The following is a 27,175-nucleotide window of genomic DNA, read 5'->3' on the forward strand; positions in this document are numbered from 1 at the left end:
GCTCCACCTTAGTCTACTACTTCTACTTATCATTTCTATAGCGCTACAAGGCATACGCAGCACTATACACCATACACAAAAAAGACAGTCCTTGCTCAAAGAGCTTACAATCTAGATAAGACAGGTAAACAGACAGAACAATTAAGGGTAAGGGAATAAAGAGGCGACGATACAAGGACAGGAATAAAGAGGCGAGGATAAAAGGACAGGGCAAGTGAGTAGTGGTTAGGAGTCAAAAGCAGTGGTAAAGAGGTGGGCTTTAAGATTGGATTTGAAAACGGCCAAAGACGGGGCTAGACGTACGGGCTTGAGAAGTCTAGTCCAGGCTTGAGGTGCAGCAAGATAAAAGGAACAGAGTCTAGAATTAGCAGTAGAGGAGAAGGGGACAGATAAGAGAGATTTATCTACAAACTGAAGTACCCGAGGGGAGGGGGGCATAGAAAGAGACAAGAGTGGAGAGGTAGTGGGGAGTGGCAGAGTGAATGCACTTATAGGTCAATAAGAAAAGTTTGAATTGAATGCGGAAATGGATACGGAGCCAGTGAAGTGACTTGAGGAGAGGGCTAATGTGAGCATAGCGACTTTGGCGGAAAACGAGTCGCGCAGCAGAGTTTTGGACTGATTGAAAAGAAGAGAGATGGCTAAGAGGGAGGCCGGTGAGAAGCAGGTTACAATAATCAAGACGAGAGTTGATAAGAGTGTGGATAAGGGTTCTGGTAGAGTGCTCAGAGATGAAGGGACTGATTTTGCTGATGTTATACAGAAAGAAACGACAGGTTTTGGCAATCTGCTGAATGTGAGTAGAGAAAGAGAGAGAGGAGTCAAAGATGACTCCAAGGTTACGAGCTGATGAGACTGGAAGAATGAGAGTGCCATCCACAGAAACAGAGAAAGGGGGGAGAGGAGAGGTAGGTTTAGGGGGAAAAATGAGCAGCTCGGTTTTGGCCATGTTAATTTTCAGATGACGTTGAGACATCCAGGCAGCAATATCAGATAGGCAGGCTGAAACACTGGTCTGGATACTGATTGAGATTTTGGGGGTAGAGAGGTAGATTTGGGAGTCATCAGCATAGAGATGGTATTGAAAGCCATGGGATGATATCAGAGAGCCAAAGAGCCAAGGGAAGAAGTTTAGATGGAGAACAGGAGATGACCGAGAACAGAACTCTGAGGTACACCGATTGGTAGAGGGATAGAAGTGGAAGAGAATCCACCCGAGTGTACACTAAAGGTGCGAAGCGAGAGGTAGGATGAGAACCAGGAAAGAACAGAGCCCTGGAATCCAAATGACAGCGTATCAAGGAGTAGGCTGTGATCAACAGTGTCAAAAGCGGTGGACAGATCGAAAAGAATAAGGCTAAAATAGAGACCTTTGGATTTGGCCAGGAACAGGTCGTCGGAAACTTTTGCAAGTGCAGTTTCAGTTGAATGAAGAGGGCGAAAGCCAGACTGGAGTGGGTCAAGAACAGCATGAGAAGAGAGAAAGTTAAGACAGCAGTGATGAATGGCGCGTTCAAATAACTTGGAAAGGAAGGGGAGGAGGAAGGACACGTAGGGTCAAGTGAAGGCTTCTTCAGGAGCAGTGTGACCACAGCATGTTTTGAAGGCATCAGGAATGGTCGCAGTGGAAAGAGAGAGATAGAGGATATGACAGATAAAAGGGGTGAGAGTAGGAGAGATGGTGTTAAGAAGGTAGGTAGGAATAGGATCAGAGGAACAGGTAGTTTGTTTTGAGGAGGTGAGAAGATGTGATGTTTCTTCATCAGTGACTTCAGGAAAGAAGGAAAAGGACGGAGGGGTTGAGGAAACAGGGGAACGGACAAGAGGAGGGAGAGGTGGGGTGGTTTGGTAGAGAATTCAAGGTTTATCTTCTAAACCTTGTCATGGAAGAACTCAGCTAGGGTCTGGGGAGATAGTGAGGGGGGAGTTGGGGATGGAGGCACCTTGAGGAGAGAGTTTTAGTGTGACGAAGAGAAGTCGAGGGTTTGAGCCAAGAGAATAAGTCAGCTGGATGTAGTAATCCTGTTTGGCAAGCAAGAGAGCAGATTGGAAGGAGATCAATATGAACTTGAAGTGTGTGAAGTCAGCAGGAGCACAAGATTTCAGCCAGAGGCGTTCGGCAGAATGGGTACAGGAACGTAGGTAGCGGATTTTAGGGGTCAGCCAGGGCTGGGTTTGGTACGTCTTATAGGACGGGGCATGAGAGGTGCAAGGCTGTCTAAGGAAGAGGATAGAATAGTATTGTAGGAAGAGACAGCATCATTGACAGATTTGGATGGTGCAGTGGTACAGAAGAGGTTCGAGATATTGGAGGATAGGGGTAGTAGGGTCAATGGCCTGGAGATTCCTAGATAAATTGGTTAAGATTGGACAGGATTGGGCGGGAGAAAGTTTAAGGGTGAAAGTTATTAGATGATGGTCAGAGAGGGGAAGATATGAGGTATGGAATTGGAGGGAGAGCAGTTATAGGAGAAGATAAAATCAAGACAGTGACCATTTTGGTGGGTAGGGGAAGTGAAGCATAGTTGAAGATTGAAGGAGGATGTTAAGGTGAGGAACTGGGAGACGTAAGAGTTGGAGGGATCATTAGCATGAATGTTAAAGTCGCCAAAGATGAGGGAGGGGGAGGATCATGAAAGAAGGAAAGCCAAGCGTCAAAGTCGCTGAGAAAGGATGAAAGGGATTTATCAGGGGGACGATAAATAACTACTATTCAAAAAGGCAAAGGAGTGAATAGGCAGATGGAATGGACTTCAAAGGAAGAAAAACAGAGAGACTGACGTGGCAAAAGAGATTGAAATTTGGAAGAGGGTGAGAGTAATAGACCAACACCACCACCGCAGCCAATAGGGCGAGGAGTATGGGAGAAGAGATAACCACCATGGCAGAGGGCTGCGACTGAAGCAGAGTCATCAAGGCAGAGCCAAGTTTCAATTATCGTGAGCAGATGAAGGCTACGAGTGATAAAAAGGTCATGGATATAGGAAAGTTTGTTGCAGATGGAGCGGGCATTCCATAGGGCGCATGAGAAGGGCAGAGAAGGGGGGGGGGAGAGGAATAGAGATGAGATTGGAGCGGTCACGATGCAACCTGCACAAATAGGATGAGGGTTGGTGGGGGGGACCAGGATTGGGATTAATGTCTCCAAGCAGAGAGAAGAAGAAGGAGTAAGAGAGTATGGAGGAGAGTAGGAGAAGAGTGGCGATGAAGGCGAGATGAGTTCAGATAGAATGGGGAAGGTAAGATGGAAGGGATGAAGTGTTGAAGGCAAAAAGCAAGCAAGGAGGGAGGAAGAGGACAAGAGAGATGATGATGTGATATAACTGTAGTGCATAGTGGTTTCAGGTGGAGGAGTAGATTGGGAAGGGACAGTACTAGGAGGAGAATGTGAAACGGAGCCATATGTATAGACTCAGGCAGTCCTAGGTGTTTGCTAACAGTCACAAACAAAGGTGAGGCAGCTGGAGCTGAGACTGAAGGCTGGAACAAAGGAGTAGAGGTTGCAGGACTGGAGTTTAGGCTGGAGCAGATGATGCAGGCAGGAATAGTAGTTGCAGGACTGGAGTTTAGGCTGGAGCAGATGATGCAGGCTGGGGCAGAGGATGGGGGCAGCGGGCTGGGACAGAGGATGCAGTCTGGAGCAGACGCAGGCAGGAATGGAGGAGTAGAGGTTGCAGACGATGCAGGCTGGGGAAGAGAATGAAGGCAGGAACAGATGATGCAGGCTGGGGCACAGGATGCAGGCAGTTAGCAGTTATCAGTGACCAGCAGTAATAGCCGTAAGAGTTAATGAAGATCGTTGGTCAGCAATACCAAGCTGGTGAACATCAATGGTCATCAGTTCAGTGCAAATAGGGGCTAGGAGAAGTGGCTGTCAAGAGGCAGTTCAGGGAGAAGCGGCGTTAGGTATTCAGGAAGCCGTTCAAAACACATAAGGATTTGGAGGACAACAGCGTAGCCACACGGGAGCCTCCACGTGGCCGCCAAACTGGGCCAGGGAAGGGTGTCCGACGTTGTTTTCCAAGCCAACAGAATAGCCGCAGACCACGCCCCTCTTGGCGGCAGGATAGTATCCCGGTGTTTCAATAGATGGAAGCGCCGGCCAATGGGTCAGGAGCATCCATGCCGATCCCCCTTAACCACGCAGCACAGGCTCAGTGCATTCCTCTCAAGTCGGGCCTAATCTCGTGGCACGGAGCAAGAGTCGGGAATCACGGAAATCAACAAAAAGTGTCCAGCAGGCGAGGAACGTGGGGCTGAGGCCAACTTCAGTCATGATCCTTCTGTTAAGATCGGCGCTATTCAGCCTTGGTTGGTAACGGTCTTGATCAGGCGTCGTAGGTATTTGTGGTCGTCTCCCGCTACACTCGGCCTTGTTCCCAGACCGCCGCTAATGCAGGTAGGATAAGCACTGCTGCAATAGACAATGATAGTATTGCAGGTAGGTAGAGGCGATTTGAGCGATCGGTCAATCGATCAGTTGGTAAGAGTGTTACCTGCTGCTCCTTATAAGCCAGTTGTGAAGGGCTAGGGCTCAAGGCTCAGGACTGGAGCTCGCAGTGGTGCGACCAGTCTAGTCAGACGCCATGTTCTACAACAGATAAATTTCATTCTGTATTTGATGAGGATCTAACTACGGACTAGAAACTGAACTGAGGGAAAGAAAATGAAATGCATTTCATTCTATACTATGCAAAAATACCAGGGATGACCATGTTCCAAAGTTCAGAAAGAAAATCAAAGTCTTGACAGAAAAGAATGAGCACTGGCGGAAAGAGCAGCTACTTCAATGTTTTATCCTGCTGCAAGGTTAAAAAGTAAAATGCCCATTTTGTACTCCATCATTTTATAGGCACAACAGTTTTACATGCCCTGTGTTCTTTCTGTTTCTCCCAATTGAATGAGGATAAAAGAAGCTCAACAACATATTGTGATGAAGGTTTCGGCCAAATGAGCATGGGTGGTAGAAAAAAAGAAAAGAAGAATAAAAAGAATCAAGTAAGCATGGGTGGGGGAAAAGGAGAGAAAAAAAAGCATGAAGCAGATAGTATATTTAATACAACTAATCCACTGCCCTACTATTAAAATAAATACAAGGGAAAAAAAACTACATACAAAAATGGAATATTCTCCTTACTTCTTTCTTTAAACCAAAAAAATCAGGGGAAAGCGCGAACGCAGTCCCCCACTACCAGAAATTATGCAGTCGAGTTTCCCACATTTGGGGAAATCGCAGGGGTCAACCCAACCGAAGTGCAATGGCTGAGCCTCACCCTGGGAAAACCACCTTCCTGATCATGGTATCTCCCCTGCCAGGTAAGTATGAGTTGTTTTACGGAGATCTGCCACGTCCCCTCTAAGCCAGCACTGTACACACAGGGTAAGTAATTCCACAGTCAGCTAAATATCAGCTTGTTCAGAGAAAAACATTATTCAGAATTATACTAACAACGTAAATAAACATTGCCATCATCTGAAAAGTTTTTAAAGGAATTGTATTTCAGAAACTATATACCATTTCCCAGAGTCCTGTGCAAATCTAATAATTTGCATACTACAAGGCACCCATAGGAGGACACAGGCTCCAGCTATTTGTATGAAAACCCAGACTGAGTAAGGCTAACTTTGTGGAAACTTTACACTTCCTCAGCACATATGGAAGTTTTTTTTTTTTTTTAATATGTGAAGCAATGGTAAATTTGTATCACTACTGGGTTCCTCTGGTAGGGTGTTAACCTCCCCATATGTTTTGATAAATATTAAGTTTTACACAGCACTACAGATCTTACATCACATATGTATGGAAACAGATTAAGTACAATACAAAAGTATAATTCAGTACTGCATTCCTCCCAGGAACTCTGTTTTTCTATTATGCTCATGACTGCACAACAGACTTTTTTCCCCCTGTAGATTGCAGACATCATTCAGCAACAAAGAGTGGGTTCAAATCACAAAACAAAGTCCAAACAGCAAAAAAAAAAAAAAAAAAAAAAAAAAAAAGTACCAGGAACCTTCACAAGCAGGAAAAACCTTTAATTGCACACCATAAGTCTTGTACATAAATCTTGTACCATTGACAAGACAGGGGCCATGTTTCAGCACAAAGCGCCTGTGTCAGGGGTCGTTTCAATTGTAATTATCTAGAATTAAGAAACCAGCAGATAGCTGAATTTTTTTTTTTGTTACATTTGTACCCTGCACTTTCCCCACTCATGGCAGGCTCAATGCGGCTTACATGGGGCAATGGAGGGTTAAGTGACTTGCCCAGAGTCACAAGGAGCTCACTCCTCCACTAAAGTCCTCAGGAGCCCTCCTCTCACACAGTGCTTTTGTGTCTCTCCTCCCTCCCTCTCTGCTTATTTCCTGCACAATTTTAAGGTTGTCTCTCTTATCTTCGATCCATATGTTTAGGGTTTCTAGTGAAGTAACTTCTCTGGAAAATAACTGTGTGTGGTCTTGTTCCCTACCTTGGATAAAGGCGGGTTATAAAAAAAAAAAAAAAAAAAAACATAAAAGTGAGCCAAAGCTGTGACACAAAGTTACCATGCATTATACTAATTATAAGATTTTATATTTTTCTTTCTGGGGAATATTTCTCATTCTGCTAATTACTATTCCAGCTATGACAAAATAAAATTTATATTTTTGCAGTTTTAGAGCCATTGCTTAGTAGTAAAACAGAAACTAGGATTGCTAGGCAGTGCGAGGATGTGTGCTTACCTACAAATGCACATGCATATCCAATCTTGCAACTGTCATAACAGAAATATCACAATATATATCCCAATATCAAAAAATTGTGTCTTGCCTGATAATTTTCTTTCCTTTAGGTCGCATTAGATGAATCTAACGCCTATGTTTACTAAGCAGTGCTATGGGCGCGTGTTTTCAACGCGCGTAAATGGTTTACACGTGTTAAATGCCAACATGCCCACAGAAATGTACAGACATGTTAGCATTTAACGAGTCTTAAATTTACAGGCTCGTTGAAAACGGTAACACACCTTAGTAAACACACCCCTAAGAGACTTGTGGCCATCTACCAGTAGGTGGAGAAAGAGAGCACTGAACTGTCTTGTAGGACAGAATGCTCCCTGGCCAGTCATTATCCTACTATATAAATGGCAAGTGACCAACTCACCCGCAAATGCGCAGTAGAGAGCAGCTGCCATCGACGTTCCGCGCATGCGCAGCAGGTCTCACAGATCCGTTGCTGGCGTCGCTGTCCCACCCCTTCCACCGAGGGAGCCTATTTGCCTTGCTAAGGGGAGGGCGACAGCAGATTCAGCAGCAGCACCCCTCGCTCAGAAGCGGGCGGCCACAGAGACCAGCGTGAAAAGCGTCTTTATCCGTACCCCTGCCTGCCTTCCTTTCTCTCTCAGCTGACAGCTCTGCCGCTGGTCCCGCCCTTGCAGAAAAAAGAAATGAGGGCGGCACCAGAGACAGAGCTCTTAGCTGAGAGAGAAGGGAATGGGGAAGGCAGGCTCAAGTGTCCAACATGTTTGCCTTTCACTGCCGCTGGACCCAGAGGTAAGAACTATAAAATCGGAGGACAGGCAGGGAGGGGGGCATGGAACTCGGAGGAGATGCATGGAGGCCTGTAACTCCGAGGAGGGGGAGGGAGGCCTGGAACTCGGAGAAGATGCATGGCGGCCCGGAACTCCGAGAATAGGGAGGGGGCATGGAATCAGGAGGACACGGAGTGGTGTACTGTAGACATCAACTCATTTCTTCCTTTCACTATTTCATTACATTTTTCTAAACACAAAGCTACCCCGTTTTAATGGGCTTAACGGCTTGTTTTTCATAAAGCAGAAGGAAACAGGAATTATAACATTTCTCTTTCCCCTCAAGGCAAAAACATGATCCACAGAGCTCTGGCTACCTAAAGTCTCTAATAATAAAGTTTAAATAGGTTAAAGGGAAATGGGACTTGTGAAAACGCTGCATGATCATCAAGACTTTTGGCAATCTTTAAAGACCTTTCTGTTTTGTAAGGCCTATCCTACTGGTGCTACACAATAGATCCTACCATTATAGTGCCTCAAAGGACAATTTCAATCCTTCTTATTTTGTACCTTATTTTACACATGTATCCCTTCCTTACCTGACCCTATTTCTTATTGTCTTGTAAGCCACATTCAGCCTGCTTGTGTGTGGGAAAATGTGGAATACAAATGCTGCAAATATACCGCCTTTCTGAGGTTTTTGCAACTACATTCAAAGCAGTTTACATATATTCAGGTACTTATTTTGTACCAGGGGCAATGGAGGGCTAAGTGACTTGCCCAGAGTCACAAGGAGCTGCAGTGGGAATCAAACTCAGTTCCCCAGAATTAAAGTTCACTGCACTAACCACTAGGCTACTCCTCCAGAGAGAACAGATAAATAACAGGAAATGAAATCCAGGGTGGGACTCTGGATTCATATGCTGTGACTAAAGGAATGAAAATTAATCAGCTAAGACAATTTTCTGTTCCTTAGTGTCTGCAGCAGATGAATCCAGAGACTTGTGGGATGTAACAATGCAGCCCTTAAGTAGGGTGGGAATCCAAAACTCCCACACAAAACACAAGATGCTCCAAAGCAGCCCTCTGACTGTGCAGCGACATCCAAGTAAGTGTCTGGAAAAGGTATGCAAGGAAGACCAAGTTGCCACCCTACATATTTCCTCAAGAGAAAAAAATGTAAGCTTCTGCCCAGGAACTCACCATGGCACAGGTAGAATTACTACTACTTATCATTTCTATAGCACTACAAGACGTACACAGCGCCATACACTTGAATATGAAGAGACAGACCCTGCTTGAGAGAGCTTACAATCTAATTAGGACAGACAAACAGGACAAATAAGAGATAAGGGAATAACAAAGGTAGGAATGATAAAATATGGATACTTAACGAGTAAGGGTTAGGAGTTAAAAGCAGCATCAAGGTGGGCCTTTAGCCTAGATTTGAAGATGGCCAGAGATGGAGCTTGACGTACCGGCTCAGGGAGTCTATTCCAGGCATATGGTGCAGCAAGATAATAGGAACTGTAGGAGTATTTGCTGTGATCTCACCCACCCTGTGTGCACATGAGAGCACCTTTACAGCCAAAATGGACGCTGCAACCTTTCACCTATATGTCTGACTACCAACTGTGCAGAAGTCAGCATTCCAGCTTGTAATAGATTTACTGAAGCCTGCACCACCTCCAAGGTCACTCTGTATCGGGAGAGAATGCATGTCCTTGGGAGAGAGGGAGAGAGAGTACGAGATAAGACGGACAAAGGAGGCTTCATACAGATGTTGGGAGTACATGATGGGATTATTTCTGATTGGCTCCCTGAAAAATGAGTGGTCTGAGAAGCGGGAACAGAGACAGACAAGAGTTAGTTGCTGAAGAACTAAGAAGAAGAACAGAAGCAAAGAAGAAGATAACACTTGCATTTCTGCAAGCACCTGATTTTCCTAAGAGACTTACTGATAATACCTGGCAAAGCTTCTCCCCAGGTTACAGCTGTCTACAGGATCTATACTGAGTCTGTATCATCTGTGGCTGATCAAGACAAGTGCATCACCTGAGCTTGTGGGACCTCGCTGAGACCTTCGGCTGAGGCACTGGAAGGAATCTGATCTGGAAACCGGGACGGTGAGATCATAGTTTACTTCCTTCAGGCTGGGTTAGATAATTAGTCTGTGCTCGGACCCATCAGATGTGTGACGTCAGGATTTATGATCTCTAGTTGCTGTGAGCCTAGTATAAGATTTGTGTGGTAATCATTAGGATCTTGGTATTGTGTTTATCTGTCATTACAGATTAGCCAATAGGATAATCATAGTTTCTCTATATTTTTGGTATCATTGTGCATGCAATCAGGAATTGCTGATGCTATAAGCTGATAAGAGTTTTCTATATTTTTGTATATAACGCTGTATAAATAAACTAATATATTCCATTGGTCTGTCCGTTATTTTCCATGCAGCTAATGTTGGGCAGAGGCCACGCCCCCTAGACATAAGCGAGTACATAGGTAGGAAATTGGCCTCTTACAAAAACATATATATAATCCCCTACAGAACGGAGTCTGGAGTTAGCCGTGGAGGAGAAGGGTGCAGATAAGAGATTTACTCAGTGAACTGAGTTCCTGGGGAGGAGTGTAGGGAGAGATAAGAATGAACTCTGAGTCTGACCAGAATCTGTTTACCAGATAGGAAGATACAAAGATGCTATAGCCTCCTTTACCCAGCACGCTAGTCTCGCCTTGGAAGCTGCATTACCTTTATGAGACTCCAAGAAGAGAATTAACAAATGATTTGGCTGGAGAAACTCACTGGTTACTTTCAAGTACTGAAGGAGAAAGATAGTGTACAGAAGCAAAATCCATCCCATAATCCTCTTCTTGAAAAGAAGGAATCAATAGAAATAAAACATGGAAAAAAAATAAGATGATACCTTTTTTATTGGACATAACTTAATACAAACTTAATACAAAAAAAAAGAAGGAAGAAAAAACGGCTAATTGAGATGAAATTAGGACACCAACTTAGGCAGAAAGGAAGCGACTATACTTATCATCACACCCACCTTATAAAAACAGAGGAAAGGATCTCAACAGGACAGTGCCTGGAGCTCCGAAATTTTACATGCTGATGACACACAGACAAGGAAAACAGATTTTAGTGTACGATCTTTCAAAGTAACTTTCTGCAAAGCCTCAAAACGTGCCTTCTGCAGAGCCCGAAGCACCAGATTCAGATTCCATTCAGGATATAGATGTCGCAAAAGAGGTTTAAGATGATTAACCCTCTTCATGAACCGAATGACATTGGAAGGAAATTAAGAAGTCTACCTCGATAACATCGAAGGGCTGCCACTTGCACTCAGAAACAAATTGTAAGCTAGCCCTCGCTTTAGACCCCTCTCCAAGAAATGCCAAGATCTGTATAAGAGAAGCATGAAATGGAGACACTCGGAGCGCCATACCTGAAAATGTGCCAAACCTGTGCATAAACCGCAGAGATAGAGCAGTTTTAGTAGTGTTGCTATAACATCATTAGTATAACCCTTCTTTCTTAACTTTGTCCTCTCAATAGCCAGGCCATAAGACCAAAGTGGGAGGGATTCTCCATCTGTATTGGACCTTGAGGAAGTAGGCCGTGATTGAAGTGAAGACAGAACAGCTTGTCTACCAGCAGCCAAACTAGATCCACGTACCACGGTCTCCTGGGCCAATCTGGAGCTATGAACATTACTAGGCCCCAATGAAGAATAATCTGGCACAGCACCCTGCCTATCACTGGCCACAGGAGAAATGCAGGGGGCAATAATCAACATTCAAAGTCAATAATCTCAACACTCATAGAATATTTCTTGAGGTCAACAGACCGACTGACATTGGCCATGTTTTGTGATTGCATCAGGGGCTGTCATATAAACATCAAATAAGCTGAGAAATTCATGATTTGTCATCAGTACTTATAAGTACATTTATATGACCACCCCTGACGCAATCACGAAAAATGGCCCATGTCGGTGGGTCTGTTAATTTTAGATAACTGGATTTGCAATAAAAGGAATGTTCTATAAGCGTTGGGATTACTGACTTTGGGTGAGAAACTTCCACCAGGACAGAACGCAAAGTTTCCATATGGAATGCCTGATTTTCAGAAATTTGTTGACCTTTTTAGGTCAAGAACTGGGCGGTAGGACCTGCCTTTCTTGGGTACCACAAAACAAATTGAGTAGCGACCTTGGCTGCACTCTTGTGGTGGCTCTGGGATCACCATCTGTAAGTACAGCAAGAACTGCAGAGTAGAGAGCACTGCTGCCTGCTTGTGCAAAGCTCTTCACAAGGAAGCCAAGAAAAAAAAAATCTGCGGTAGGAGAAGTGAATTCTTATTTACAGCCTTTTTGTATAAATTTCTAGGACCCATTGATCTATAATAATCCTGCCCCACTCCTCGTAGAATCAGGATAGCTGTCCTCTGATTAGTGGCGAACAGTGAGACAGTACCCCCATCATTGTGAGGGTCAAGCCATAGAGGAAGATCTGGAAGCTTGGGTGGGAGCTCTACGCTGAGCAATTGATACCTTAAGATCCTTGATAAACTTCTCCAGATCCTCCCCAAACAACAGACGCTGTATGGATGCTGCATCTAGTGCCCTTGACGGAACCACAATAAATGGCGGGCTATGACCGCCAAAGACATTTTATTGCCTGACACTTGAATCAGGTCATACAAGGAACCTGCCAAATAGGCCAGACCCGTTTTTATATTGGAAACTCAGAATATGGTTGGTTGCACACCCAAGTCTTGCAACTAATCTGCCACTTGCAGCACCCAGTTTAGACAAGCTCAGGCAGCATATGAACTGCACATAGCCACTTGCAGAGAATGCACAGATATTTCAAAGGAAAGTTTTAAGGAAGACTCCAGCTTCCTGTTCTACACATCCTTCAATGCTATGCCACCTCCCACTGGCAAAGTGGTCTTCTTGGTAACTGCAGCCACCAAAGAATCCACTTTAGGCAAATTCAATTTTTATATATCATCTGGGGAAATGGATAGAGATGAGACATGATTTAGCCACCCTAAAGCTTAAATCCAGAGAGACCAATAAGCAATAATAAATTCATGCACAGCTTCACATACCGGGAAGGAACTTGTCAGTTTTCTAGTGTTTGCCATTTTTGGATTTGAGGAAGCAGGGGTCCATGGGCGTAGTTTGACTGTTTCATTTTTTTTTGGGGGGGGGGGGGGGGGGAGAGGAGGAGGGGGCGTGGCACATTAGCATATTCATTTGCATACATACATCTTATACATATTAATTATGGTTATTCAAAACACACACAAGCCTAAAACACTGAATATGAAGACATCATAAATATATATATGTGGGATACAAATGCAGCATATATATATATATATATATATATATATATATATATATAGCGAATGCTACATACCTGTAGAAGGTATTCTCCGAGGACAGCAGGCTGATTGTTCTCACTGATGGGTGACGTCCACGGCAGCCTCTCCAATCGTAAAACTTAACTAGCAAAGGCCTTTGCTAGTCCTCGCGCGCCGATGCGCACCGCGCATGCGCGGCCGTCTTCCCGCCCGAACCGGCTCATGTTCGTCAGTCCCGTATGTAGCAAGACAAAGAGAAGGGAAGACAACTCCAAAGGGGAGGCGGGCGGGTTTGTGAGATCAGCCTGCTGTCCTCGGAGAATACCTTCTACAGGTATGTAGCATTCGCTTTCTCCAAGGACAAGCAGGCTGCTTGTTCTCACTGATGGGGTATCCCTAGCCCCCAGGCTCACTCAAAACAACAAACATGGTCAATTGGGCCTCGCAACAGCGAGGACATAACTGAGATTGACCTAACAATTTATCCAACTAACAGTGTAGCCTGGAACAGAATAAACATGGGCCTAGGGGGGTGGAGTTGGATTCTAAACCCCAAACAGATTCTGAAGCACTGACTGCCCGAACCGACTGTCGCGTCGGGTATCCTGCTGCAGGCAGTAATGAGATGTGAATGTGTGGACAGATGACCACGTCGCAGCTTTGCAAATCTCTTCAATAGTGGCTGACTTCAAGTGGGCCACTGACGCAGCCATGGCTCTGACAATGTGAGTCGTGACATGACCCTCAAGAGCCAGCCCAGCCTGGGCGTAAGTGAAGGAAATGCAATCTGCTAACCAATTGGATATGGTGCGTTTCCCCACAGCCACTCCCCTCCTGTTGGGATCAAAAGAAACAAACAATTGGGCGGACTGTCTGTTGGGCTGTGTCCGCTCCAGATAGAAGGCCAATGCTCTTTTACAGTCCAATGTGTGCAGCTGACGTTCAGCAGGGCAGAAATGAGCACAGAGAAAGAATGTTGGCAAGACAATTGACTGGTTCAGATGGAACTCCGACACAACCTTTGGCAAGAACTTAGGGTGAGTGCGGAGGACTACTCTATTATGATGAAATTTGGTGTAAGGGGCCTGGGCTACCAGGGCCTGGAGCTCACTGACTCTACGAGCTGAAGTAACTGCCACCAAGAAAATGACCTTCCAGGTCAAGTACTTCAGATGGCAGGAGATCAGTGGCTCAAAAAGAGGTTTCATCAGCTGGGTGAGAACGACATTGAGATCCCATGACACTGTAGGAGGTTTGACGGGGGGCTTTGACAAAAGCAAACCTCTCATGAAGCGAACTAAAGGCTGTCCTGAGATCGGCTTACCTTCCACACGGTAATGGTATGCACTGATTGCGCTAAGGTGAACCCTTACAGAGTTGGTCTTGAGACCAGACTCAGACAAGTGCAGAAGGTATTCAAGCAGGGTCTGTGAAAGACAAGAGCGAGGATCTAGGGCCTTGCTGTCACACCAGACGGCAAACCTCCTCCATAGAAAGAAGTAACTCCTCTTAGTGGAATCTTTCCTGGAAGCAAGCAAGATGCGGGAGACACCCTCTGACAGACCCAAAGAGGCAAAGTCTACGCTCTCAACATCCAGGCCGTGAGAGACAGAGACTGGAGGTTGGGATGCAGAAGCGCCCCTTCGTCCTGTGTGATGAGGGTCGGAAAACACTCCAATCTCCACGGTTCTTCGGAGGACAACTCCAGAAGAAGAGGGAACCAGATCTGACGCGGCCAAAACGGAGCAATCAGAATCATGGTGCCTCGGTCTTGCTTGAGTTTCAACTAAGTCTTCCCCACCAGAGGTATGGGAGGATAAGCATACAGCAGACCTTCCCCCCAGTCCAGGAGGAAAAAGCCTGGAACAAAACTGAGGCACTTTGTGGTTGGCTCGAGATGCAAAGAGATCTACCAAGGGGGTGCCCCACACCTGGAAGATCTGGCGCACTACTCGGGAGTTGAGCGACCACTTGTGAGGTTGCATAATCCTGCTCAGTCTGTCGGCCAGACTGTTGTTTACGCCTGCCAGATGTATGGCTTGGAGCAACATGCCGTGACGGCAAGCCCAGAGCCACATGCTACTACTACTACTACTATTTAGCATTTCTATAGCGCTACAAGGCATACGCAGCGCTGCACAAACATAGAAGAAAGACAGTCCCTGCTCAAAGAGCTTACAATCTAATAGACAAAAAATAAATAAAGTAAGCAAATCAAATCAATTAATGTGAACGGGAAGGAAGAGAGGAGGGTAGGTGGAGGCGAGTGGTTACGAGTCAAAAGCAATGTTAAAGAGGTGGGCTTTCAGTCTAGATTTAAAGGTGGCCAAGGATGGGGCAAAACGTAGGGGCTCAGGAAGTTTATTCCAGGCGTAGGGTGCAGCGAGACAGAAAGGCGCGAAGTCTGGAGTTGGCAGTAGTGGAGAAGGGAACAGATAAGAAGGATTTATCCATGGAGCGGAGTGCACGAGAAGGAGTGTAGGGAAGGACGAGTGTGGAGAGATACTGGGGAGCAGCAGAGTGAGTACATTTATAGGTTAGTAGAAGAAGTTTGAACAGGATGCGAAAACGGATAGGGAGCCAGTGAAGGGTCTTGAGGAGAGGGGTAGTATGAGTAAAGCGACCCTGGCGGAAGATGAGACGGGCAGCAGAGTTTTGAACTGACTGGAGAGGGGAGAGGTGACTAAGTGGGAGGCCAGCAAAAAGTAGATTGCAGTAGTCTAAACGAGAGGTGACAAGGGTGTGGATGAGGGTTTTGGTAGAGTGCTCGGAAAGAAAGGGGCGGATTTTACGGATGTTGTAAAGAAAGAAACGACAGGTCTTGGCAATCTGCTGGATATGAGCAGAGAAGGAGAGAGAAGAGTCAAAGATGACCCCAAGGTTTCGAGCTGACGAGACAGGGAGAATGAGAGAGCCATCAACAGCTTCCTGACACAGGGGGCGAGATCCGGTGCCCCCTGCTTGTTGATGTAATACGTGGCAATCTGGTTGTCTGTCTGAATTTGGATAATTTGGTGGTACAGCCGATCTCTGAAAGCCTTCAGAGCATTCCAGACCGCTCGTAACTCCAGAAGATTGATCTGCAGATCGCGTTCCTGGAGGGACCAGCTTCCCTGGGTGTGAAGCCCATCGACATGAGCTCCCCACCCCAGGAGAGACGCATCCGTAGTCAGCACTTTTTGTGGCTGAGGAATTTGGAAAGAACGTCCCAGAGTCAAATTGGGCCAAATCGTCCACCAATACAGGGAGTTCAGAAAACTCGTGGACAGGTGAATCACGTCTTCTAGATCCCCAGCAGCCTGAAACCACTGGCAAGCTAGGGTCCATTGAGCAGATCGCATGTGAAGGCGGGCCATGGGAGTCACATGAACTGTGGAGGCTGTATAATTATACTACAGCAAGAGGCCCTCACTGGATGCCCACCGGAAGGGTGGAAGGCCAGATGTTAGGACTCAGGCTGTAAAAATACCAGCTAGGTTTAAAAATCTATGACTGGCTGAGCAAGGACTTGCTTTTCCTGCAAGTTAATATGCGTTCTAGTTTAAGATCTATCCACTGGAATAGTGTGATAACCTACTAATGGCCTTATAGATGAGTCTTAACAAAATCAGATACAAATTGAATGTAGCACTTATAAAAATGGAGTTTGTCTTTCTATAAGCTGAAACTGAGATCATAAGATGATAAAAAAAGAGGAAGTGAAACTGATATGCAAAAAAATAAGATGTTCTGGCAGAGGAGAAAACATGTTGACAAAAGAGGAAGTTGCACAATAATTTGCAATAGCTAGAACAGATATTTTTGGTATTAAGGAACAAGTTGTTTACAAGAACGGAAGCACCTGGCCGGATGCGAAAGTATGATCTCAGGAATTGTGAAATATTGTAAAAAAATAGGTCCTGCCATAGACTTCTATTGGGAGGTATGGGTATAAAAGAAGGGAGATTTTGCCTTAGTTTCGGAGTCCTTCCCCAACGCGTTGGAAGCAGCGGAGCTCTCTGTCCGGTTATATCCAGAATCTGTTTGATGTCTGTACTTAATTGAACAACTTGGTAAGATTAAAGTCTTCTCTCTGAAATCTATCTCTGTCTCTATTTCCAATTACTCTTTACCTGTCATTTTAACTAGAAGCTAAGACACACACGCACTTTTTACACTAAATTTTATAGATTTCCAATACCATATATTTATAGACACTTAAATGTACAAGTATCTACTTAGATCCTGATAAACAGAAGACTATGGTCATGGACAGTATCCTAGAATTATGCCTTCTGGTATCTACACAAGAGACATATCACTGGAATGGAATATCAAAAGGATTTAGGCAGGCGGCCCAACACATAGTGGAAGAACAGACCCTTTGGCCCTACAGAAGGGTATTCCTGGGGCGCAAAGAGGGCCCCTAGAATTTACAAGGCCATGTGGCCCAGCAATCTCAACATCTGCCGAGCTGTGATCTGCTGGGACGCTCGCACCTGCGAGACGAGAGACAACAAGTTGTTGGCTCTCGTCTCTGGGAGATAGGCACGAGCCGTCCGAGAAGCCAGCAGAGCTCCTATGAATTCGAGTCTCTGTACTGACAGAAGATGGGACTTTGGATAATTTATCACAAACCCCAGTAGCTCCAGGAGGCGAATAGTCATCTGCATGGACTGTAGAGCTCCTGCCTCGGATGTGTTCTTCACCAGCCAATCGTCGAGACAGGGGAACACGTGTACTCCCAGCCTGCGAAGCGCCGCTGCTACTACAGCCAAGCACTTCGTGAACACTCTGGGCGCAGAGGCGAGCCCAAAGGGTAGCACACAGTACTGGAAGTGACGTGTGCCCAGCTGAAATCGCAGATACTGTCTGTGAGCTGGCAGTATCGGGATGTGCGTGTAGGCGTCCTTCAAGTCCAGAGAGCATAGCCAATCGTTTTGCTGAATCATGGGGAGAAGGGTGCCCAGGGAAAGCATCCTGAACTTTTCTTTTACGAGATATTTGTTCAGGGCCCTTAGGTCTAGGATGGGACGCATCCCCCCTGTTTTCTTTTCCACAAGGAAGTACCTGGAATAGAATCCCAGCCCTTCTTGCCCGGATGGCACGGGCTCGACCGCATTGGCGCTGAGAAGGGCGGAGAGTTCCTCTGCAAGTACCTGCTTGTGCTGGAAGCTGTAGGATTGAGCTCCCGGTGGGCAATTTGGAGGTTTCGAGGCCAAATTGAGGGTGTATCCTTGCCGGACTATTTGAAGAACCCAACAGTCGGAGGTTATGAGAGGCCACCTTTGGTGAAAAACTTTCAACCTCCCCCCGTACCGGCAGATCGCCCGGCACTGACACGATGTCGGCTATGCTCTGCTGGAGCCAGTCAAAAGCTCGGCCCCTGCTTTTGCTGGGGAGCCGTGGGGCCTTGCTGAGGTGCACGCTGCTGACGAGAGCGAGCGCGCTGGGGCTTAGCCTGGGCCGCAGGCTGTCGAGAAGGAGGATTGTACCTACGCTTACCAGAACAGTAGGGAACAGTCTTCCTTCCCCCATAAAAACGTCTACCTGAGGAGGTAGATGCTGAAGGCTGCCGGCGGGAGAACTTGTCGAAAGCGGTATCCCGCTGGTGGAGCTGCTCTACGACCTGTTCGACTTTCTCTCCAAAAATATTGTCCGCTCGGCAAGGGGAGTCTGCAATCCGCTGCTGGATCCTATTCTCCAGGTCGGAGACACGCAGCCATGAGAGTCTGCGCATCACCACACTTTGAGCAGCGGCCCTGGACGCAACATCAAAGGTATCATATACCCCTCTGGCCAGGAATTTTCTGCACGCCTTCAGCTGCCTGACCACCTCCTGAAATGGCTTGGCTTGCTCAGGAGGGAGCTTGTCCACCAAGCCCGCCAACTGCCGCACATTGTTCCGCATATGTATGCTCGTGTAGAGCTGGTAAGACTGGATTTTGGCCACGAGCATAGAAGAATGGTAGGCCTTCCTCCCAAAGGAGTCTAAGGTTCTAGAGTCCTTGCCCGGGGGCGCCGAAGCATGCTCCCTAGAACTCTTAGCCTTCTTTAGGGCCAGATCCACAACACCAGAGTCGTGAGGCAACTGAGTGCGCATCAGCTCTGGGTCCCCATGGATCCAGTACTGGGACTCTATCTTCTTGGTACCAACGATGCAGAGGGTCGATGCCTCGATTCAGTCGATGCCGAAGGTCTTGAAGCTGTCGACGTCGATGCACTCGATGCCCCCGGTGCTGTTGCCGACAAAGAGCCCGAGAACAACACGTTCCATTGGGCCAATCTCGCTACCTGAGTCGTTTTCTGTAAAAGGGCGCAAAGACTACAGGCCTGCGGGCGGTGCCCAGCCCCCAGACACTGAAGACACGACGCTTGCCTATCAGTGAGCGAGATTACCCGGGCGCACTGGGTGCACTTCTTGAAGCCGCTGGGAGACTTCGATGACATGGGCGGAAAAATCACGCTGGCGAAATCAGAACTCGTAATGGCGATATAGGCACCAAAAATAGGGAGAGAAAAAACCCGAACCGAGGCCTCAAAAAAGGCCTACCCCTAAAGCGAAAGGAAACTTACGCAGGGCAAAAGCTGGAAACACGGGAAAGGGGTAAAGACCGTAAAAGGTCTTTTTCTTTTAGCGAAAAACGCGAAGACACGCGAGGGTCAACTTTGAGGGGCGCGAAACGGCGCAAAACACGACCGTCCCGAGCGCGGACAAAAGAAGACTGACGAACACGAGCCGGTTCGGGCGGGAAGACGGCCGCGCATGCGCGGTGCGCATCGGCGCGCGAGGACTAGCAAAGGCCTTTGCTAGTAAAGTTTTCCGATTGGAGGGGCTGCCGTGGACGTCACCCATCAGTGAGAACAAGCAGCCTGCTTGTCCTCGGAGAAATATATATATATACAGTGGTGGAAATAAGTATTTGATCCCTTGCTGATTTTGTAAGTTTGCCCACTGACAAAGACATGAGCAGCCCATAATTGAAGGGTAGGTTATTGGTAACAGTGAGAGATAGCACATCACAAATTAAATCCGGAAAATCACATTGTGGAAAGTATATGAATTTATTTGCATTCTGCAGAGGGAAATAAGTATTTAATCCCTCTGGCAAACAAGACCTAATACTTGGTGGCAAAACCCTTGTTGATGAGGTTTGCACACATGTCAGGAGGAATTCTGGTCCACTCCTCTTTGCAGATCATCTCTAAATCATTAAGAGTTCTGGGCTGTCGCTTGGCAACTCGCAGCTTCAGCTCCCTCCATAAGTTTTCAATGGGATTAAGGTCTGGTGACTGGCTAGGCCACTCCATGACCCTAATGTGCTTCTTCCTGAGCCACTCCTTTGTTGCCTTGGCTGTATGTTTTGGGTCATTGTCGTGCTGGAAGACCCAGCCACGACCCATTTTTAAGGCCCTGGCGGAGGGAAGGAGGTTGTCACTCAGAATTGTACAGTACATGGCCCCATCCATTCTCCCATTGATGCGGTGAAGTAGTCCTGTGCCCTTAGCAGAGAAACACCCCCAAAACATAACATTTCCACCTCCATGCTTGACAGTGGGGACGGTGTTCTTTGGGTCATAGGCAGCATTTCTCTTCCTCCAAACACGGCGAGTTGAGTTCATGCCAAAGAGCTCAATTTTTGTCTCATCTGACCACAGCACCTTCTCCCAATCACTCTCGGCATCATCCAGGTGTTCACTGGCAAACTTCAGACGGGCCGTCACATGTGCCTTCCGGAGCAGGGGGACCTTGCGGGCACTGCAGGATTGCAATCCGTTATGTCGTAATGTGTTACCAATGGTTTTCGTGGTGACAGTGGTCCCAGCTGCCTTGAGATCATTGACAAGTTCCCCCCTTGTAGTTGTAGGCTGATTTCTAACCTTCCTCATGATCAAGGATACCCCACGAGGTGAGATTTTGCGTGGAGCCCCAGATCTTTGTCGATTGACAGTCATTTTGTACTTCTTCCATTTTCTTACTATGGCACCAACAGTTGTCTCCTTCTCGCCCAGCGTCTTACTGATGGTTTTGTAGCCCATTCCAGCCTTGTGCAGGTGTATGATCTTGTCCCTGACATCCTTAGACAGCTCCTTGCTCTTGGCCATTTTGTAGAGGTTAGAGTCTGACTGATTCACTGAGTCTGTGGACAGGTGTCTTTCATACAGGTGACCATTGCCGACAGCTGTCTGTCATGCAGGTAACGAGTTGATTTGGAGCATCTACCTGGTCTGTAGGGGCCAGATCTCTTACTGGTTGGTGGGGGATACAAATACTTATTTCCCTCTGCAGAATGCAAATAAATTCATATACTTTCCACAATGTGATTTTCCGGATTTAATTTGTGATGTGCTATCTCTCACTGTTACCAATAACCTACCCTTCAATTATGGGCTGCTCATGTCTTTGTCAGTGGGCAAACTTACAAAATCAGCAAGGGATCAAATACTTATTTCCACCACTGTATATATATATATATATAAATAATTTTGGGGTTTTTTTACTGAAATAATTCAGCACCATGTGAATATTATGCCTCCTCTCACATTCACGTAAAACCAGTACATCTACTGAAAAACTAAACAGGCCAGATTAGTACATATTGATCCTTCATAGGCATTCAGTGCCAGCAGAATACCTGGTCTCTTCCACACACACAGAATGCAGATCAACCCTCACCAAATATAGAATATGTAACTACAGACTAAAAACAGAAATATGTGGACACAAATTAAACTGAACTCCCAAGCAGCCAGACTTTCTACTCAATACACCAGAAAAACAGTAATGTGTTCCCTCATACTGTGCAAAATATAAGACAGCAGATGTAAATTTCAAAACCTGACATTCTATATACATTACAAATTAAGGGTTTCATTTACTTAGGTGTGCTAATGGATTTAGCACACGGATAAGATGACCATTTTATATCTATGGGCTTCTTAGCAATTAGCACATGCTAATCATTAGCGTGTGCTGAATCTATTAGCGTACCTTAGTAGAGGGACCCCTAAGCATGGTATACTGTCCGAACCAGAAGAAGGTGGTTTAGGCTTTTGAAAGCTAACTGAAAGATGTATTCATTTAGTCCAATAGAAAACTATTACCTTATTTCCACTTTGCATTGTTTGTAATATGCTAGTTTTTAAATTAAAAATATTTTTTTCTACCTGTGTGGTCTGGTCGTTTAATGTTTCTAATTGTGTTGATTCCAGTCTCTGGTTTCTGCTAACTCTCTTGCCAGGATTTCCTTTTCCATCTGTCATTTCTCTCTCTCCTGTCTTCTTCACTTTCTTCATTACATCCATATCCAGATTCATCTTTTTCTTCCAGTTTCTTCCATTTATTTTTCTGCCTTTCTGTCCAGATTTCATTATTACTAACCAGCCTTCAATTTCCCTCTTGTTACTCTGCATCTACCTAAAAGTTTCCATCTCTTTCCCTCACCTCTGCCCCCTTCCACACATTCCCTGACTTTCACTGTCCTCTTCTTCTTCCATCCTCTCTCCCCCTATTCCATCCCCTTCCCCTTTATCCAGTCTCCCCCCTCTCTCCTCTTCGCAGCATCTCCCATCTCTCTTATTCCTTTCCATCGTGTTCTCTTCCTCCTTCCATTCAGCATCTCCCCTCTCTATCATTCCTTTCCATCCAGCATCTCCCCTTCATCCCTCCATTGACCATCTCCGCCTCACCCCTCCATCGAGCATCTTCCCTTTCTCTCTCCCTTTTGCAGCATCTCCCATCTCTCTATTCCTTTCCATCCAGTGTCTCCACTCCCCCTTACCTCCAGCCATCTCTCTCATTCCTTTTCATCCAGTATCTCCCCCTCTCTCTATCCTCCTTCCATTGCCTCCCCCTTTTATTCACTGTCTCCCCCCTCTCTATCCTCTTCACTTCACTGTCTCTCCAGGCTTTCCCCATTCCATCCAGTGTCTCTCCCTTCCATGTAGAATGTCCTCCCTCATTCCCCTTCCCTGATGCAGCCATCCAGGATCTCATCTCCCCTACCTCACCTGTCCTCTTGCTCACTCTGTCTAGCTCCCCACCCCCCCAACAAGGTTAGGGACATAGGAACCAAACTACTCCTCCTGGTTGCTGCTGTGGCAGCCTGGAGGAACCAGCTTCTGTGCTTTACCCTGCCTTCCCTTCACTCCATCCCACACCGCGACACTGCTACAAAACAAAATAAAAAATGTGCGGGGCCGTGCTCCTGTGCGCGCCGCTGCCGCTTCCCTCCTTTCTGTGCTTTACCCTGCCCTTCCCTGCCTCTCGCTCACTCCATCCTACACCCGAACGCTGCTACACAAACAAAATGAAAACGTGCGCGGGCCATGCTCCTGCCGGCTTCCCTCCTTTCTCCGGAAACAGAAACTTACATTAAGGCGGGTGAGGGAGAAAGAGGAGCCGGCAGTGGCGCGTGCAGAGTATGACCCTGCGCACATCTCATTACGTTTTCCAAGGAGGAAGGAGGGAGGAAGTGAGCGAGAGGCAGGGAAGAGCATGGAAGATCGCAGTTCCTACAGGCTGCTATAGCAGCGGCCAGGAGAAGAGAAGCTTCAAGCTAGTGGTGGGTTATGTGTATCCAATGAAGTTTCGGTAGGGTTATCTTGTTTGGGGGGGCATTGCCCCCCCTCCCTCCCCCAAACTACGCCCATGCAGGGGTCCGAGAATCAGGAGAAGAAATTAAGCACTTATAGGGCCTTTGTAATAACAAGGTAAAATGAAGATAAATTACCTCTAGCAGGTCTTATACTCTCACGTATGGGTAATGCAATTCCGATTGGTCGGTCTGGAGCTTATAACAAGGTATTAAGAGTTTTGTGGAGTGCAAGACACGCTCCACTGCGCGATCAAATATTTGAAAGGTATTAATCCGCAAACGAATCTTTTCCGGAGACGGGAAGGCGGTAGAACGAGAGGACATGAAATGAGATTGAAGGGGGGCAGACTCAGGAAAGATGTCAGGAAGTATTTTTTCACAGAGAGAGTGTGGTGGACGCTTGGAATGCCCTCCCGCGGAGGTGGTGGAGATGAAAACGGTAACGGAATTCAAACATGCGTGGGATATGCATAAAGGAATCCTGTACAGTAGGATTGGATCCTCAGCAGCTTAGCCGAAATTGGGTGGTGGAGCAGGTGGGGGAAGAGGGGTTGGTGGTTGGGAGGTGAGGATAGTGGAGGGCAGACTTATACGGTCTGTGCCAGAGTCGGTGATGGGAGGCGGGACTGGTGGTTGGGAGGCGGGAAATACTGCTGGGCAGACTTGTACGGTCTATGCCCTGAAAAAGGCAGGTACAAATCAAGGTAAGGATACACATATGAGTTTATCTTGTTGGGCAGACTGGATGGACCATGCAGGTCTTTTTCTGCCGTCATCTACTATGTTACTATGTATCAGTACCAGAGTACAACGTTTGAAGCCACTGGAGTATTCAATGACATGGAAGGGAAAACGGCTTCAGCTAAATTAAAGGACCTGATTGTGCCTAAAAGAAAAAGAAAGGCACAAAATGGGAAACTCGACCAAACAGGCCTAAATGCGGTCCGCAACGAAAAAAAAAAAAAAAAAACTTAAACGCGGGACCAAAAACTAAAAAAGGTTTTATTTTTTTGAGAAACAATGAAAGAAGGAAAAAAAAAAAAAAAAAAACACACACACACACATAAATATCGTGAAACAGGTACAAAATAAAGTCTCTTTCCCTGGCGAAAAAGGAGCAATGGCAAAACCCCACTGCTCCTCACACGGAGAACAAACAACCGAGGAGCGCGGTCGCGCAACTGGCAGGAAAGCACCCTGCGCATGCGCGGTGGGGCGCAGCATGCGCACCAGAAGGCTATAGTAAGTTTTTGCTGGCTATTATGCCGATTCCCAGGCAGATGCGGATCGTTGACCCACTTGTGAGAATAATATAGCCTGCTTGTTCTCGGTGAATAACCATTATGTTGAGACCAGAAGACAGCAGAAAAAGAGTTCACCATAGGAAATGCCCCAGAAGTGGGTTGCGGAGAAATGGAGCCGTCTACTGAAGGCCGAACTGGAGAAGCACTGGTGCGGAATAACCATTCCGGCAAGATCAGAAGACGGCAGAAAAAAAGAGCTCACCATAGGAAATGCCTGCAAAGTGGGCCACAGAGAAACAAAGCACGATGTCCTCTGCCCACTCCATGGGGGCAACATGTCCTGGTGACCAAGGCCCGACCTGTCGAATAAGAAGCCACTGTTATCGTGTTCTCCGACGGCACAAGTATCACCTGGCCTGCTACATGTCCTGAAAGGCTAGAAGACAAACAGCACAAAAACCAGGTCCAGGTGGGAGATTGTTCACACAGTCTTCCGTGCCATCCACCGTCCCAGAGGTTGAAGGAGGTAGCAACAGGCTCTCCAGCCCAAAAGACTTGCATCCACAATCACCACCATCAACTGCGGAGGCGCCAAGGCATCCCTTCCACAGGGAGGAATTGTGGAGCCACCTGTTCACGCGCAGCTTTGCTGAGAACAGCCACGGAAGACGCTGCTGATACTCCTAGGACACAGGAGACCACCTGCCGAGAAACGAGAGCTGTAGATGCCACATGTGAGCACAGCTCACGGCACTACCTCTAAAGTGGCCACCATCGAGCCCAAGACATGAATATACAGCCAGGCCCAAGACTCGGAACCCTGAGCAGACTGTGCACCTGAGTCTGAAGCTATATCCTCCAGTCCTTGGTCAAGAAAAAAACTGTACCAAAGCAGTCTGGGACAGGACGAGGTGGCTCATTTGAAGGGTGACCACCCAGCCCAAGAATTCCAACAGAAAGACCCGGGAAGATTAATTCTCAGTACTTGTCTAGAGCAGGGTGTACTCTGCTGTCCTTGTGGAGAATGACGCACCAATCCCAAACTTAGGAAAGGTGCATGCACCATCCCAAACTTAGGAAAGGTGCATGGAGCTGTAGCCATGCCAAAAGGCAGAGCCTGGAACAGAACATGAGGGCCCAGAACAGCCAACCAGAGAAACTGCAGATGAGGGGACCTAACAGGAAAGAGCAGAAATGCTTCCTAGAGGAGAAGTGCAGAAAAGAATGCTAAATTGAAGAAGCTCTGCAATACAGCTAGCTACCCAATACCAAGAAAAAGTGCAAAAGTGCAACAAAAGCCTTAGAGACACTACACCATACAGCTAGCTAGAGGTGCCACTGATACAGTGAAAGCTGGAGCTGGTATGCACTAGTTTCACCAGTACCAGAGTGTAATACTAGAAGAGCAGAAACTGCTGTGGGAAACCAACACAGCAACCTTTGGCACTGTAGAATAGTGGTAGCTGTCCCAACTATGCAAAGAACTGCTTGTCAAAGCAAGCAATATGGGAGAGTGAAGTAAAACATGCCCCATATGAAAAGGAGCCAAGAGTCACAGCTTCTAATATGATGCACAAATCTGACTTAAACCTGTGACCTTCAGGTTGAAAGCTAGCCCATCTTCCAGAACCCCCCCCCCCCCTAAACTATTTTGCTATTACTGAACCTGGAGATAACCATAAAGACCACAGCACTAGCCACAGAAAACAAAATATATAACATTTCCCACAGAAACATGGAGCCAACAGCCTAAGCCTAGAAACTCCCATGTAAAGGTGCAGAAAAAAAAGAAAACCTACAGCATCCAAGTAGAAACCAGGCCCACCCCTGCTGAGCTTCCAAGATCAGAGGGGATCAGGTACCCTCAGTGGTGTACACATAGGCAATACCTATACTGCCAATATAAAAAGAGTTCCACAAAGGAAGTGAGGGAAACTCGCGGTGTTTAAGCAACTGCCCTCAGAGAAAAACTGAGGGGACAGAAAAGTCTGTAAATAAAAATACTAAATTGGCATTTCAGAGGCCCAACACACAAAAAGCCCTGCTCTGATGATGTTCACTGTTTCCCACACCAGGAACAGCCTTTAACCAAGGCAGGAACTATAAGAAAATCTTAAATCACCACAGACAGCGAGGCCTATTGGAGACTGCTGCCCTCAACACACCCACTTAGGCAAACATGGCTTTCCAGCTGAGGAGATTCCTGCTGCATCTGTGCAGAAAGGGACTGCCCTGAAAAGACTTCTTCCGAAGACAGGGGAGCAATGAAACCTACTGCTGAGCTGGAGAGTAAACAACCCCTCTTCAGTGCAGGGTCCATCAGTGGAGAAACAGGGAACAAGCCAGAAACCTCCAAAGGATGAGCTAAAAAGGGACTGTGTTCCCCTAACAGACCGATGCAACATACAGGCATATGGAGCAGCAGAATAAACTCGGGAGAAAGGTCAAAAGCCC

General features: G+C 46.6%; 1 non-coding gene across 1 annotated transcript; it reads right to left on the reverse strand.

The window, feature by feature from the left end:
• Positions 1-5,160: 5,160 nt before the first annotated feature.
• Positions 5,161-5,324, reverse strand: LOC115463805. The gene has a single exon (XR_003941089.1). It is a non-coding gene; the product is annotated as a U1 spliceosomal RNA (small nuclear RNA).
• Between the last annotated feature and the right edge of the window lie 21,851 nt (positions 5,325-27,175).

This window comes from Microcaecilia unicolor, chromosome 2 (assembly GCF_901765095.1).
Source record: "Microcaecilia unicolor chromosome 2, aMicUni1.1, whole genome shotgun sequence".
Classification (NCBI taxonomy): Eukaryota; Metazoa; Chordata; class Amphibia; order Gymnophiona; family Siphonopidae; genus Microcaecilia; species Microcaecilia unicolor.